The 16073-nt window shown below is 40.7% G+C and overlaps 1 protein-coding gene across 1 annotated transcript in view; it reads left to right on the top strand.

The window, feature by feature from the left end:
* LOC126336002 (agrin-like) overlaps window positions 1-16073 on the top strand; it is a 1245461-nt gene that overhangs the window by 72218 nt on the left and 1157170 nt on the right. The window lies entirely within an intron of this gene.

The raw sequence follows: 16073 nt of genomic DNA, 5'->3' as shown, positions 1-16073 counted from the left end.
GAACGTGATTGGAACTTCTAGACTGGTTCACTAATAAAACAATATCAGTAAACAGCTGTTGGTGCGATATTAATACATTTCTCAGCGCATTTAGTGACATACGAGGTAGTGAACGAACTTTCAAAGCACAAATGTGTAATAAATAGGCAAAAATCTTCTACTTTTTTAATTCAACTGTTCAGTGATATTTTTTTAAGTGTAAACTCCTGACAGAAATGATACTTGCAATTCAGATGTAACTGTACTCTGTATTTTCTATACCTATTGACCAGAAAATGACTCTTTTGAAAGCAAGGTGTCAAAGTATTCGTCACTGCAACTTGTGTCTTGAAGATCAGTCATTCACCTTAATTAGCTGGAAATTGCATATAATATCAGATGAGCAGCCGTATCAGAGTGTCCGCGATACTTGAAGATGTCTGTTAGTTGCGCCGACGAAATACTGTGGGAATTTCACAACTACATCTGACGTCTTGCCCAGGAACCAAATTTACGTCAGAAGATAATTTTACTGCGAAAGACACTTTATGAAATGTTGCTTCTGCTGAAGGCAGTTCAAAAATATTTAAATTACATTCCGCTTGAACGTGGTGCTTTCATGAACTAAGGCTTTTGCGAGCACATGTACAGGTCACTATTAAAGGTCAGAGGACTGAAAAATCGTGTGTGAAAGAATTCATGAGAGCGTTGAATTTAAACTCAGTTATTGTTCAGAAAGTAGTCACAAAAGCTTATGAATAACACGTAAATTTGTCCTCCAACATACCAAGAGTTCTTCCAGAACAAAAGATTTACAGAAGATAGAAGAATAAACCCACATTAATTCTAATTTTCGTTCTATTATTTAATGAATGGCAAAGTAATGTGGTAAGCGACTGGTAGGCTCGGATGTATCGATTAAAAGCGGATATTGAACTCTATTATTCTGACAAAAAAGCAAATCGAGCAAAGAGATAGCTTTGCTCACATGAAACAGAACTGCAAAGCACGTCCAGCAAATAAACATGACTAATCACGTAACAAATAATTAGGTCAGTACCGTGAGCAAGGAATCCTCAATATCACAAGACAGATATATTTATCTTACAAGTCAGCACCAGGCATAAGAATATCACAGCTTCAAACGGGAATGAAGAGTAAGTGATAGGTGTCAAATAAAACATCTTTCAGTCATCTGATTTCCGAACTGTTATTTTATTTGGCTACCAGTTTCGGCGATTTACTACGCCATCTACAGGCCCTGTGCATAGACACAATGGTAACAGTGTGACATAGATAACCAAAGAGAAGTGTGGTGCAAGTCATTTAACCTACTAAACGGAGGTCAAAATGCATATTATGCATAGATAATCATGGTACAATGGTAATACATTGCCCGTGAAACAAATGGATTAAAACCATATGGTCATATACCGACGGGTACAGACTGAAGGTTAATCACTTGATAGAGTTCGGAAATTATATGGCTGAAAGGAATTTGATTTGACATCCTGTACTGAGTCCCGCATCCATGTCTGAAAAGATGGACATAAAGAGACTTGAAGAGTAAGTGTCTGGCAGGCCACACTGTTGTAGAGAATTCAGATCTCGTTACCAAATGAAATAATTGGCTACTGCAACAGAGTGTTCAAAGCACTGGGTAAACACGTACTTTGCTACGCTCTACGAAAGATAAAGCTACTCTAGATACATTTTCCATAGGGTCTCTGAATCATACAAATGCTTAGCAACCCGCTTATGAATATGTAACATGAAGCTCCTTTAAAACAGACGGCTTTCACAGATATAGATAACTACACTACAATCATCAGTAAGCATGAAAAGTGCAACGAATATCAGCTAACCACTAATAAGTCCATCGCTAAGACCCGTGAACAGTATTACAGTTTCTACTTGGTACTATCACATTACGTACTTGCGTTGAAAGAGCCTCTGTTAAATACGCCACAATTTATCTAAAGAGAAATATTTTGTGTGTGGCTAAAGTAGGGTGTGTTTCGGCGACAATGCCTTTCAGTTACTTCGATCAAGTGCTACAGCTGAGGTTAACGACATTCGATTTATCCCTGGGACGTAGGCTGCTTCGATCCGGGAACAAAATTTACCGCCGCTGTCTGCTGAAGGCCGAGTGATCAGATCCCATACATATTCAATCAGCTCTGTGTCTGTCAGGAGAGAGACCACGAACCAGATGCGTTCCACTGAAGTTTTCGATATTCTGCGCAACCTGTGGTCAGGCGTTTGAACCGTTTCCATGTAAACAGTTAGGAACTTCTTTAGACTCGTCTACGTTTACGTCAAGGATACCTTTAGAATCCCTTGCAGCTCTTTTATTCTGAACAGAAATAAAAGGTTGTAATAACTAGGGATTTAAGTTCTGTACAGCTAATCTTTTTTAATTTAATTTTTAGAACACCAAATTTTTTTCAGTATTTATCTCAGCATTCGTCTATAATTGCAATGTATAAATTTAATGATGGTTTCTTGTCATTTAGATTCAATGAAACATAAAATTATCTCTTACAATAGTGTAACAGTTTCACTTTTTTTTAACGTTTGGTAACAGCAACATGACCAGCACAACAATCTAACAAGGGAAATGTATTATTTAGAACGCTTATAACTGCACGAAAATGTGATTACAATATAAATCGCTCTTTGCAAAAACTGTAGTATGAGCCATTTTCACGCAAAATTACGCCTCTAACCACGAGAGACATTTGAATGGCTTAAGAGAAGAACTTATTATACGAAAAACCAAAATAACGGTATAATACAAGAAACACACGTATTTCAATTTCGTGACCTATTTTTGTGTTTCTCTCTGGTTAAAATAATAATGCTGATTGACCAATAAACATTTCTGCTGATCTGATAGTGTTTCACAGATATTCACTCTTCAAAGTGCAGGAGTTACATTTGTATGAAGTGATCAAAGCAAAGCAGAGCATAACAACATGCTGAGCTGATCAAAGTCACTTTGTCACATACATCACTTCCATATTCAAGCAATCCACTATCATTTACATACATTATCGTCGTTTTAAAATGGTAATTAGAGTTGTTTTTTATATTGGGCTGCTTGAATGCGGAAGAGATGTCAAAGTTTAGTTACATGTGCGTACTGTTCCACTTTGCTCTGACTACCTCTTTAAATCGCACGTTTGCAGTTTGAGGACTCATCTGTTGTGCAACACCATCAGATTACTGGAAAAAGTTCATTGTTCAGTCAGCGTAACTATTTTAGGCAAATGGAAATACAGCACTATATTTCGACATTGCAATATGTTTTTAGGTCTAGTTATATCAGTATTTTGTTTCTTCGCATTACCAGAGTTCTACTCTTAGACCTCATTCAAATGTTTGCCATGATAAGAAGCGCAGTTTTGCGTGCCAATGGTTCACACTACTGTTTTGTGATGAACGATTTATAATCTCACCGTTAGAGGTCACACACTTCTTTTGTAAGATAATATCACTGAAATACAGTACACGTGAAAATCAGCAATAAAATTATAGATAAACACAGTTATAGTTCACATTATACGTGTTATCGCTGCATTTCTTCGTTGACGTCGCCCGGTGTTCCACTCCTGTGTTAGCAACAAGGTTCTGCGTTGATCATAGGTTGTAGTAGCTATGCCTGAAACACGTTGATGGTTTCCAAAATTCAAATGGCTCAGCACTATTGCTCTTAACGTCTGAGATCATCAGTCCCCTAGAACGTAGAACTACTTAAACCTAACTAACCTAAGGACATCACACACATCCATGCCCGAGGCAGGATTCGAACCTGCATCCGTTGCGGTCGCACGGTTCTAGACTGAAGAGACTAGAACCGCTCGGCCACAGCAGCCGGCCGATGGTTTCCAGACCATGAACTACCATCTACTGTGCTCCTAATATAAGAATGAATTTTGGAACTTCTAAAGACTTTAGTACTCTATACCTCGATTGTCTCCAACACTCATGAGCAATTGAATTAGCGTCGCTCCTTATTAGCCTGTAATAGCCCCTTTATCTAACGTCGGCGTTGCGACGGGAGATCAACTCAACTAGGTACTGATCGCCTTGGGAAGCCACCTTTCGTATTTTTTGAGAGATAGGTTTGCAAAGATTCACGAAAGAGGAACAATTTTCCGACCACAAAACCTCACAATAGACCTTTCAGTTCAAATGACCCGCTCCTCCAGCGACACGCACCAAGATGTAACCACTTCCACCGAAAATCAAATTTTAAGAAATCATGGGGATGTTCTGCTCTGGCGAGAAACGCCCAGAGGTATACTCTTCCCCGTGACTCTGAAAGAATTATGTAACCGCTGGCCTATAAAAGTTTCACAGCTGTTGCTGATCACTTAATTTTAAATCGCATGTAACCAAGTATGTACAATGTGGTTGTGTGAAAATATATTTTTCCACGGATATAAATATATTTCTCATTATATTAAACCTCCACGGCGAATTACTACTTTCTATACGCATCCTGCACGACGACATTATTTGAATCTGTGTCAGCACAACTTTCAGTCATATTAAACAAATTCTGTACATAATCCCACAAAAATGGGTTTGTTTAACAATGTAATGTCACAGTCTATAATTAAAGAAGAAGGATAGCTCAGAAGGTAAAGGGCGACAATTTTGGATTGAGTCGATCTGTGTGTTTCGACCTTCAACGCATTATCTTATCTTCTAGCTGCATGCTAGGGTCTTGATGCAGCTGGTCTTTAACAGTGATGTAGACACAAGTTGTAATGATCTGACACTTTTAATGTAAATAATGTCTTTTTACACTTGAGATTGGCCTTTTTTTCGGAATCAAAATGGTTGTTTGTATTAAAGCATCATACAGTTACAATGTCAATTATTTTTCAAAAATTAGGAAACTGATTGTACAATAACATTCACTTCCCTCAGCCCATGCCTTCATTGGAACTGCAGTTCTTTCAGACATCTTCAAGTCTGAGAATACTTCAGTAGTTTTATACATGTCACACAAGAGGTGGAATAATTTTCGCATGGCTGTCTGTCTCAAAGATCTTAATAATTTTTAGAGGACATCTTCTGGCTCAGGAGATTTAGTTCGATTTAAATATTTAGGTGCGCTGTCAAATTCATCTCACAGTTTTACATATATCATTCCCTTTTTATTTACATCTTCTGTTGTTTCTGTAACATCGTCTTCGAGTTTGTCTCCTTTGTATGGCTGTTATATATATATATATATATATATATATATATATATATATATATATATATATATATATATATATATATATGCCTTCCACGTTTGAGCCAACTGAGTTGTTGATAAACAGCTGCTTTTCTTTTCCCCCAAAGGTTTCTTTAGTTTCCCAATGCGTCGCATATATCTAATTCATTCATGAATGCCTTCTAATTGTGTATTTCTCCTCTAGACATTCATTCTTTGACACATTGCACTTATTGTCAATCTCGTTTTCAGACGTCTGTGTTCCCTTCCACCTGCTTCATTTCTTACATCAGTTACGTAAATACCTTTTATAAATTAAGTATTATTGACAACATGGAATATTTTAATTCATATTAAGAATGATAAATCCTCCGAAAGTCCCTTGTCAAACAGCCTAATATTTCATCCAAATAAACCTTACTTACTCGAAAAATAGATGCATTATTAGGACAGAAAATTGGGTAAATGTAGTCATTTCCATAACACATTAAGAAACTGCATATCAATTATTGCATCAGATTCAATCTTAGGTCACGTTTATGTAAATAAATAAAGTGAAGGAAAGTCATGGTTTTACAATGTTGATAATATGAATTATGTTTTGTGGATTAGATTACATGTACTTTTACTTCCAACTTGTCCACAGTGAGGAGATCTTCTGGGATGTGGAGCATTTCAGAAAACAATAAGAACAAATATTCTAATGTACCTTCCACTGACACCACATGAAATTTCCTATTGTCTTTGGGCATATTATCATTTAAAAGGATGTAGAACTTGTCACTACATGTCAAATATTCGGTACACTTAGTTGCATATAGTAATTCTTAGGCTATTGTAGCCACACATGATCAATATGAACTAATCAAACATGATTAAGGTACAACTTGTGAGATACGTGTACACCTCATGTGTCCCATTTTTATTAGTTTATAGTCCACCTGCTTAGCTGGGTGGTAACGCGCTCGCTTCCAATGCAAAAAGGCCCGGGTTCGATCCCCGGACGAGTTGGAGATTTTCTTCGCTCGGTGACTGGGTGTTGTGTTGTCTCCATCGTCATTTCATCATCAAAGGAGCGCTAGTCGTCCAATGTGGCGTCGACTGAAATAGCACTTGCACTTGGCTGCCAAACTTCCCCGGACGGGGCGTCCCGGTCAATTATGCCATACGCTCATTGCACATTTATCAGTTTATTGAATAATTTACCTGTTGGAGTTGGCTTTCTGAATTACATGTACGGTTGTTCGAATGTAGGAGTGCATTGCTCTTCATTTCTGGGCACAGCAATTGGTGCAGTTCGGTGCGCGTCAGGTTGTACGTCTGAGAGGCAGTCGCATTATGAATGCGTGCCTAGCAGACTGCACTGGTCTGGCCCTATCACAGAGTATCATGATTCAAATTACGTGTAGGATCGCATGTGTGGCAGTGGCATCGGTGATTATAGAAATTAATAACTGTCTTGATACATGTGTTGTAGAACTGGAAAAATAAACATAGGCTTCGTTCCATATTTGAAGATATATGTATCAATCCGCAACCGCTACACATCTTTCCTGTCCCTGAGAGTACGGGACCCTATCAATAAAGATTTTCAGTTCGCTTCCTATGCAACCCATACGTCAGGAAAAACACAAAAATGATATCCAGCGAGATAAAGATAGGGGATGAGCTTACAAATTCGCCAAACTAACTAATAATTTCATAAATTGAATGATAAATTCTAATTTCAAACCGTCATCAAAAATCAGGCAGTTTATTACTGATAACAGTATCAGAATCCCTGTAGTAGTTCCTGAGATTAGCCTTCACATACAGACAGATAAACGCGGCAGAAGGCTCTAATTTGTGCTGCATGTGGACTATGTATTTAAGTTCCAGAAAGGTAAATTTTAAGATTCTCAGATAAATCATATTCATTTTTATCAACGGAAATCTCTTCACTATTTGATGAAAATTATAATTAAAATCTCATTTTTAAAGGAAAATATTAAATCTGCTTCTATCTGGGCGATTTATACATGTCTTTCTTTGCTGTTTTTGTTTACAATCATTCTGTGTTCTCCATGCGTATGAAGTATATAAACTTACAAAGGCTCCGTTGTTTTTAGTATACAGGTTGAGTCACTAACTATTGCCACCAAGAATAACTCAGAAAGTGTGACAGGCGCTGAAAGTTTGTGAGACAAAAGTTGCAGGTGACAACGGGGACCATAATATGACGTTGCTTTTGTGTTGCTAGGTGGGGTCGCTTCAGAGATATGAAGATCAACTTTGTTTTTTAAATGGGATGCTGTAGTTTGGTAGTTATTTTCTGATAGCAGCAATCGAGACGAATCCAGTGATCTTAAAACAGTAAGCTCTTTGAAGGTCAACGAAGGTCAAACTGGTGGCATGAACGTCCATTTACAGAAGGTGTTCGTAGTGATGACAGTTGATATTAATGCAGCACTGCAATCTTCTTATCATGGATTCGGCACTTACCGAGGCACATGCTCTGACAGTTCTCTCCGTCATATCTTCAGGTGTAGTTGGAACGTCTTTATAAAGAATGTCTTTTACAATTCCCTACAAGAAAAAATGAAGAGGCGTCACGTCTGGCAACGTGCGGGCCACGACCCATCTCCTCCACTTCCAAATTTGGGAACTGTCTCTGCAACTCATTTCTAGCCATAATCGAAAAATGTGCCGGACACCCATCGTGTTGATACCACATTCTGTTCCTTGCTTCTAAAGGTATTTCTTAAAATAACAGGCCTAATTTTTCTTGCAGGAACGTTGTGTACTTCTTATCATTAAGATTTCCTTCGTGAAACAGGGGCCCAAAATTATGTCCTCCAGAATCCCACACCATACATTCAGTGACCACAGTTTTTTGTGTGCAACTTGCCGCAGCAAACATGGATTTTCAGTTGCCCAATAATGCATGTTATGCAAATGAACATTTCCATGGTTAGTGATTGTTGCCTCGCCAGTAAATAAAATCAAATTAATAAACGTGTCCTCCTTCTGAATCTGAAGTTGAGCCCGTCGGCAGAATTCAATGCGACGCATACAATCCGTACCAGCAATTTCTTGGTGGAGACTGATATGGTAAGGATGATATTTGATGGCGATGCAGAACACGAACAGTACTACTTGGCTCATGCCTGATTCCCTTGTGATTTGACGCGACCTAACACAAGGATCTAAAATCACAGTGACAAGAGTACGAACTTTCGTTTCCTCGTTAGTAACTCGCCTTTGCCGGATATGTTTCCGATGTGTTAAAGATCTAGTTGTGCTCATTTTATCATACACATATTTAAATTCACGACGTGTAGGGTAAGAACACGTCGGCTATCTTTCGGCGCATAAGTCTCTAGATCTCAATGAATTTCTTTGGCATTCTCCGTCAATGAGAAGCATATCCACTTGTTCTACGAAGGAACACATCATTCCCATTCGCTTGACTCGATGACAACTGGTCTTACCGTTCCTATTAGTGTTGTATTGCGAACCCGTCGACTGGTGTTTACATGTCAATGATCACGTTTGATGGATAAGGCGTATTCGGCGAATATTTACTCTTTGCACGATATACGAGAGAGAATTGTCAGAGCATGTGCTTCGATAAGTGCCGTAGTGATAAGGAATACAACTCAATCTATAATAAGAAGATTGCAGAACTACAATGATACCAATGGTCATCACTTCGAGCACCTCCTGTTAATGAAAGTCCCTGCCATCTTTTTGACCTCCGTTGACCTTCAAAGACTTATCTGTTACACAACATTGGATTCGTCTCGATAGCGGCCATCGGAAAATAAGTACCAAACTATAGGATCCCATTTAAAAAAATGTTGTACTTCATATCTCTGAAGCGATCCCACCTAGCAACAAAAAACCTACGTCACATTATGGTCCCCGTTGTCCCATGCAACTTTTATCCCAGAAACTTTTCAGCTACTGTTATACTTTCGGAGTTATTAGAGGTGGCAATATTTAGTGACTCACCATGAAAATGTTAAACTGCAAAACAATGCCCGAAACAATTCGGTAAATCCTACTTGTAGATCTTCCAATCACGAAGGAACATGTGTGTGTGTGTGTGTGTGTGTGTGTGTGTGTGTGTGTGTGTGTGTGTGTGTGTGTGTAGGTTCCACATCTACTTGTAAACCACTGGACCAATTTCAACCAAACTTCGTACACATACCCCTTACTGTCAGGCAGCAATCTCTGTCGAGGTAAGAGCAGCCTCCTTATCATAGTTCAGCAGGTATGATGAGCGAAAAACTGTTGAATCATAAATGAGGTTTAAAATTGTAACTTCTCTGTTAATAAGTCAGTTAGCAACATATTACACAGACTGTATCAAAATATGGCGCTGAATGTACCTTCACAAATATTTCATTGTACGTCACATACTTTCGTGATCTTCAATACTGAGATACTCCCGCAGCAGATTTAATGTAAAGAAATCTCTGAAACCTAACAGTGCTTTTGCAAGCTTTCAACTGCGAAGCGTAATGGTCAGTAACTGAAAACGATAGCTATATACAGAGCTCTGAAGAAGCGTTGCCATAGAGACGTTTACAAAATCGCTTTATAGACACGCGAAACATCTGCGCCTATCGTGAAGAAACTGTCCGGTATATTACACGAGAAAAACAGTTTGTTTCTTGTTTTCGTTTCTAATTGAAAATTGGAAAGAATAATAACCGTGTAGTAGCAGGTTTGTCTGCTAGTGACTCGATAAAAAGAAGGAGAAAATGAGTTATCGTACCGTTAATGGCGAAACCATTGCAGATGGGAACATAACTTGCAGTTGGCAACAGATGGGGATGGATATCAAGAATATTCTTTTTTCTCTTAAAAAAAATTTCCGGCGTTTGCCTCTAACGATTTAGCGAAACCTCGGAAATCCTCATCTCTAGAAGGAAAATGTGCATCTGGGCTGCTGCCCTCGAACCCGAGTCAAGTAATTTTACCACTGCCATACCGCTGTCGGTAATAGAAGACAGACAGATCTAGCAAAATGGGATCGTGTGCATTTTGAAAACCTGTATGAAAACGAAAATTTTTCAACACTCCCACACCGTGCATCAGAATGTACAGAGGAACGTGTATCACACCGCACTACTGTACCAGCCGTCTCAGCTGAATGAGTACACTGCTGGGCCATCAAACCCATATTCACCATATAGCTACAGACCGAATGCTCGTTATGCACCAGGCTCTATTTTTCTTTGCGCCAGCTCTCTTCATTTACAAGCAGGACATCATTTTATCACACAACAGTAAACTATCACATGACACTGGGATCGATTAATCTGCATGCCTGTGTGTACTAACTGCACAGCCTTCAGCCATAACTGCTCCTTTCAGGTTCATGTAGATTGGTTTCCCTACGGATTAATCAAACGATGAATAAGAAAATGTGGTTTTGGTGCTGGGTACATCCGATAACTAAGCTGTTTCTGCTGCTTGTGCGTGTTCTGCAAACAAAACTCAAATGCGCCATCCCAATAAGAATGTTTTTCGTCGCCTGGAGCAACGCCTTCGGGAAACCAATAATCTGCCATCACAAGTAATGGACAGAGATCGTCCAAGAAGTAGAAGTACTCCACAAAAATGGTATTCGATTCTCGTAATCGTTCACCAGTCATTTCGGCGAAGTGCAAGACAGTTCCAGACATCTCGAAGACTGGTTGTTGAAGTGTTGCACAATAATGAAATGCATCTATATCGTCACACATTAATTCTACACCAGTGGCCAGAAGGCTATATTAACGAGTGCAGTTTCGTCAATGCTTTTGCACCGCAAGTGGAAGATAACAAATATTTTGTAAATGACGTGATATGGACTGACGAATTTAGTTTCACTTGCGAACAAATTTTCAACCACCAAAACGTCCACTATTGGTCAGAACACAACACACACGTACTCGTTAACTTGGCTTTTCGCACGCTACTCTATAACCCTGTGGGCTGGAATCGTGAGAGGAGAACTTTTGTGCCCTTACGTATTGCCGGACAAGTGGAATGCTCCCCGTGTATCGTACATTTCTTTGTAATAATTCGTCTGACTCATTGTGAAACGTTCCACTTGGTGTTCGGTACTTCGGAATTATGGTGCACCGCCACAGTTTGGAAAGAATGTACGTCGCTAATTAAATGAAGTGTATCCAGGAAAATTAATTATTAACGTTAGTCCAATATTCTGGTCTCCACTTTTTTTTGGTGGGGAGGGGGTGCGGGGGGGGGGGGGGGGAGAATGTGTGCTACCTTTCTATGGGATCAAACTGCTGAGGTCATCGCTCCCTAGGCTTACACACTACTTAATCTAACTTAAAGTAAGTTACGCTAAAGTCAACACACAAACTCATGCCCGAGGCAGGACTTGAACCTACGACGGGAGGAGGCGCGGGAACCGTGGCAAGGCGCCTAACACAGGGCGGCTACCCGGTGCGGCGGTCTCTATGCTCCCCGGAAGTAATTCACTAGATTGTTATTCGTGGGGACTCATCGAGGCACAAGTTTATAGTACACTGACGTGACAAAAGTCATGGGACACTTCCTAATACCATGTCAGATATTCTTTTGTCCGGTGTAGTGCAGCAACTCGATGTGGCATGGATTCAAAAGTCGCTTGAAGTCCCCTGCAGAAATATTGAGCCATGCTGTCTCTATAGTCGTCCATAGTCGGGAAAGTGTTGCCGGTGGAGGATTTTGTACATAAAATAGACTATCGGCTATGTCCTACAATTGTTCGATGGGATTTATGTCGGGTAACCTGTATGGCCAAATCATTCACTCAAACTGTCCAGAATGTTCTTAAAACTAATCGCGAAAATTATGGTCCGCTGACATGACTGAGCCGCACGTGGCTCGCGTTCCTACCATCATGTATTTTACATCCTATTTTTAACGTACTTCCACCTCACTACTTTAATTTAAATTACTACTGTCACTGAGTTGCTGCTTTGCCTGACTGTATGCGGCGTTAGCAGCGCGTATCGATATATCCCCTCTCGCAGTATCTTTGCTTGAGTGCTATTACTTCCCGGTCGTTGTCTGCCGTAAGCCAGTTCGGGTCGCGAGTTCGGGCTGCCAGTCAGTTGGAACGCGACTGGAGCGCAGTCCGGACCTTCCAGTCGGGGAGATGTAGTGCGGCACTAGTGTAGTCGGTTGGCGCTGCGAGGTCTGTCTCGACGTGGCTCGCCCGACCATCGCCGCCACGCATCGCTCGAGCCGCGCCACGGTCTTGGTGGATCGTGGGTCGGTCGTCCTACCGGACGACGTGTTTTGGCTCGCCGGTCGTTCATGAGTCGGCTGTGTGTGTGTGTGTGTGTGTGTGTGTGTGTGTGTGTATCGACTCCCGATTTGCCTTCGTGCGTGCTTTGTTACTGTTAGGTATCGTTCAGGTATTTGTGCAAGTTTTTGTCAGGCTGTGTGTGTAGTTGGTGTCATTTTCACTGACGACGACTTTCGATTTTTTCGGCATTCTGAGGGGAGTCGGTCGGCCGCTGCAGACCAGGGAAGATATCTCCGCGCGGTGCAGTTGGTTGGGTGCGATGGCGGTCCCTGCGCAGTGTCGGAGCGTGTGTGGATCTGTCCGATCGCTACGAGCTTCGTGGCTCACCGACCCAGGACGTCAAAGTTGAGTGGTGTTTTAAGTACCAGAGACAGGACCATTCATGTTGTCTGTTTCGTTTCGGTGGTTCGCTGTTGGGGAGGTTCTCCTGTGAGCAACACAGAGTGTTTGTATTGATGAAATTTAGCCGTCATGCTGTGGAATTAACGATATTGGTTGACTACTATTCAAGTGTACCAGCGGAATTTTCTGCCTTGTGGCAGTTAGTGTTCCGGTCACCTGCCCTGGCCACTATCGTAAGATCAGGCAGCGTCCTTTCCTCATCTATTGTCGCTGTCCAACATGGTATGTAGTTTTGACAGCTTATTACATGTTTCATTGGGGATAATCACGTTGGTAACATTTTGTGTTTGACTTCTCATGTACCAATTGGTGGCAAGCAAGTCGTGTTGTCGGTAAGTCCGTGGCTGTCCCTTAGTTGGGTTACCGTCGGATCAAGTGTAGTTGGGCTCACTACCTGTCTCACCTAAGTGAACGAGGGCAGACCGACCCCCTGGGGGCTTCTGAGTGTCGTTGACTTCATTGTCTTTCTCACCGGTGTTTAATTGTCTGTTTAAAAGAAAAAAAACTGAAACCTTATTCTTAAAATTACGCTTTAAGCAAAAACATTTCGGCCTTCTACCTTTGAAAGGTCATGGTAATTTACTTTAAAATCTTGATAATTTTATTGTTTGTATTAGATCTTATATATATGTATACACAATTGTAAGTGCGTGTCTTAGTCACTTGAAACTACCTTGTTAATTTTTTAAGATTTTTTGTTTGGAGAACTTCAGCTGTGAAAGATTTGGAGTCTGATGTGTTATTAAATAACAATAAACTACAATTTTAAGGTGAAACTGACCCCAACCTTATTTGGCCCTTTTCACAATCTTAGTCACATGTTCTGCCCAGCGGGTTTAGCATGCGTTACAATGACGCATTGTCATCCGTAAAAAGTTGACCATTGTTCGGCAACATGAAGTCCATGAGTGGCTGCAAATGGCCTCCAAGTAGCTGAACATAATCAAAACAGTGATCGATTCAGCTGGATCAGAAGAGCTAGTCTTTTCCACGTAAAAACAGCCCACGACAATATAGATCCCCCACCAGCTTGCGCAGTGCCTTGGACACCCGTGGCTTCGTGCGATTTGAGCCACCCTCGAATCCTACTATCAGCTCTTATCAATTGAAATCTGAACTCAGCTGACCAGGCCACTGTTTTCCAGTCGTCTAGAGTCCACCCAATATGATCACGAACCCAGGAGTGGCACTGCAGCCTATATCGTGCTGTTAGCAAAAGCACTCGTGGATGCCATCCGCTGTCATAAACCTCTGACACAAAATTTTGCCACACTGTCCTAACAGTAACGTTCGTTGTTCGTCTCGCATTGATTTCCGAGGTTATTTCAAACAGTATTGCTTGTCTCTTAGCACTGACAACTCGACGTAAACGCCGCTGCTCTCAGTCGTTAAATGAAGGCCATCGGCCACTGCGTTGTAGGTGGTGAGAGGTAATGCCAGAAATTTGGTATTCTCGCCACCCTTTCACACTGTGAATCTCGGAATATTAAATTTCCGTAATGATTTCTGAAATAGAATGTACCATGCATCCAACTCCACCTACAATTTCGCGTTCAGTATCTGTTAATTCCCACCGTGCAGCTAAAATCACGTCGCAAACTTTTTCACTTGAATCGCCTCAGCGCAAATGACAGCTCCACCAATGCACTCCCCGTTTATGCCTGGTGCATGCAATACTACCGCAATCTGTATACGCGCGTATCACTATCTCATTACTTGTGTCACGTAATTGTACCCTACCCAAGGATATAGAAGAGCTAATAATCCGTGTGCATGACACTTCGCCAATGGTGGATGCACGGATGTTGCGTAGGGTCCAGGAGAGTATGTTCCAACGAGCGGCAGAGTGTTTGGAAACGCGAAGCGGTCGCTATGAACATCTTCTGCAAGGTCAACTTACTCGTACGTTTACGTACTGTCTGTGTGAAGATGATTCCTGACGCCAAACGTATAGAATGGAATTATTGTGAGTAGCATAATGTGCAATCTTGTGTAACCAACCTATTGTGTTTTCTTATATATCAATGGATGCATACCTTTGGTTTTATTAGCTCGCTTCTTTTTTTTTAATGGATTTGTATTAAATCTATTGCCTGAATTAGATTTTGCTGCATTCATTTTTGTCTTAAATTGGGATGGAGAATCGCACGCAGACTTAAGAGTGGCACTTTGTCTTCACCCAGTATTTTAACAACTGCCCACTGCGTGATTGGATGCTTCCTGGTGATGTTACGAGCAAGTGTCGCGGTAAGCAGGGTCTAGAAGTGGAGCACCGCGGAATGGGGAAACACTCTAGTGACGATACGGGCCAGAAGCGGAGAAATCCACTGAAATAAGCGAATTCGATAGGAGCAGATTGGCATGGCGCGGCGCCAGGGAACGAACTCTCAGGAAAGCCAAAGCCGGTCGAGCGTTCCCGTGCTGCTGTCGTGAGTAGAATTGTAAACCTAACGTGGAGTACCACGGAATATTACCGAGGATTGTCTTAACAAGTATGAACTGCGGTAGTTTTCCTAGTAGCTTGGATCAGGTAAGATCGGTACTGCGTTACCTGAACGTTAGGCGCTTTGCATACCTATTGGGCGTTACCTCATTTCGACTACCTTGTTTGCACATGCTATCAGTGCCTTACGAAAGTCCCCTCCAACTGAAATCGGTAAACTGTCTAGAAACTGAGTGAGGATATATATGAAGGGCCACGTAACCTACCGAGATTTTTAGTTCTACATGGTTATCCTGTTTAACATGGTTATCCTACTTACAAACCAATAGTATGTATTCCCAAATTGCACTTGTGATTATGTAATGCATCTTTTATTCGAAAATTGTTGATTTTTAACGCGAAAAAGAGGGTTTTGTAGTAAGAATATAAAGAACAAACACAGTTTTTTTATTTTATCATAGAGTGCTAGGAAACGCAGTTTCCTCAGAAAAGGTAAAATTAAAAAAAACCTGCAAAACTAAAACATATCAAACATCGCTTCAATACTTCGTCGAGCTTATATCAGACATATTTCTGTTACTGTTAAACAACTTTCTCACTTACCAATTATAACAAGAAACTCTTGTCTTTGATCATGATGAAGTACATTCTACTGTACACAAAATATCAACAACCATTATACAGATATTTTTAATGTTTGTGCGTGTAAACTGTACTTG

The sequence above is a fragment of the Schistocerca gregaria genome, chromosome 2, assembly GCF_023897955.1.
Source record: "Schistocerca gregaria isolate iqSchGreg1 chromosome 2, iqSchGreg1.2, whole genome shotgun sequence".
Lineage (NCBI taxonomy): Eukaryota > Metazoa > Arthropoda > Insecta > Orthoptera > Acrididae > Schistocerca > Schistocerca gregaria.
This window is presented reverse-complemented; position numbering and strand designations above follow the sequence as displayed.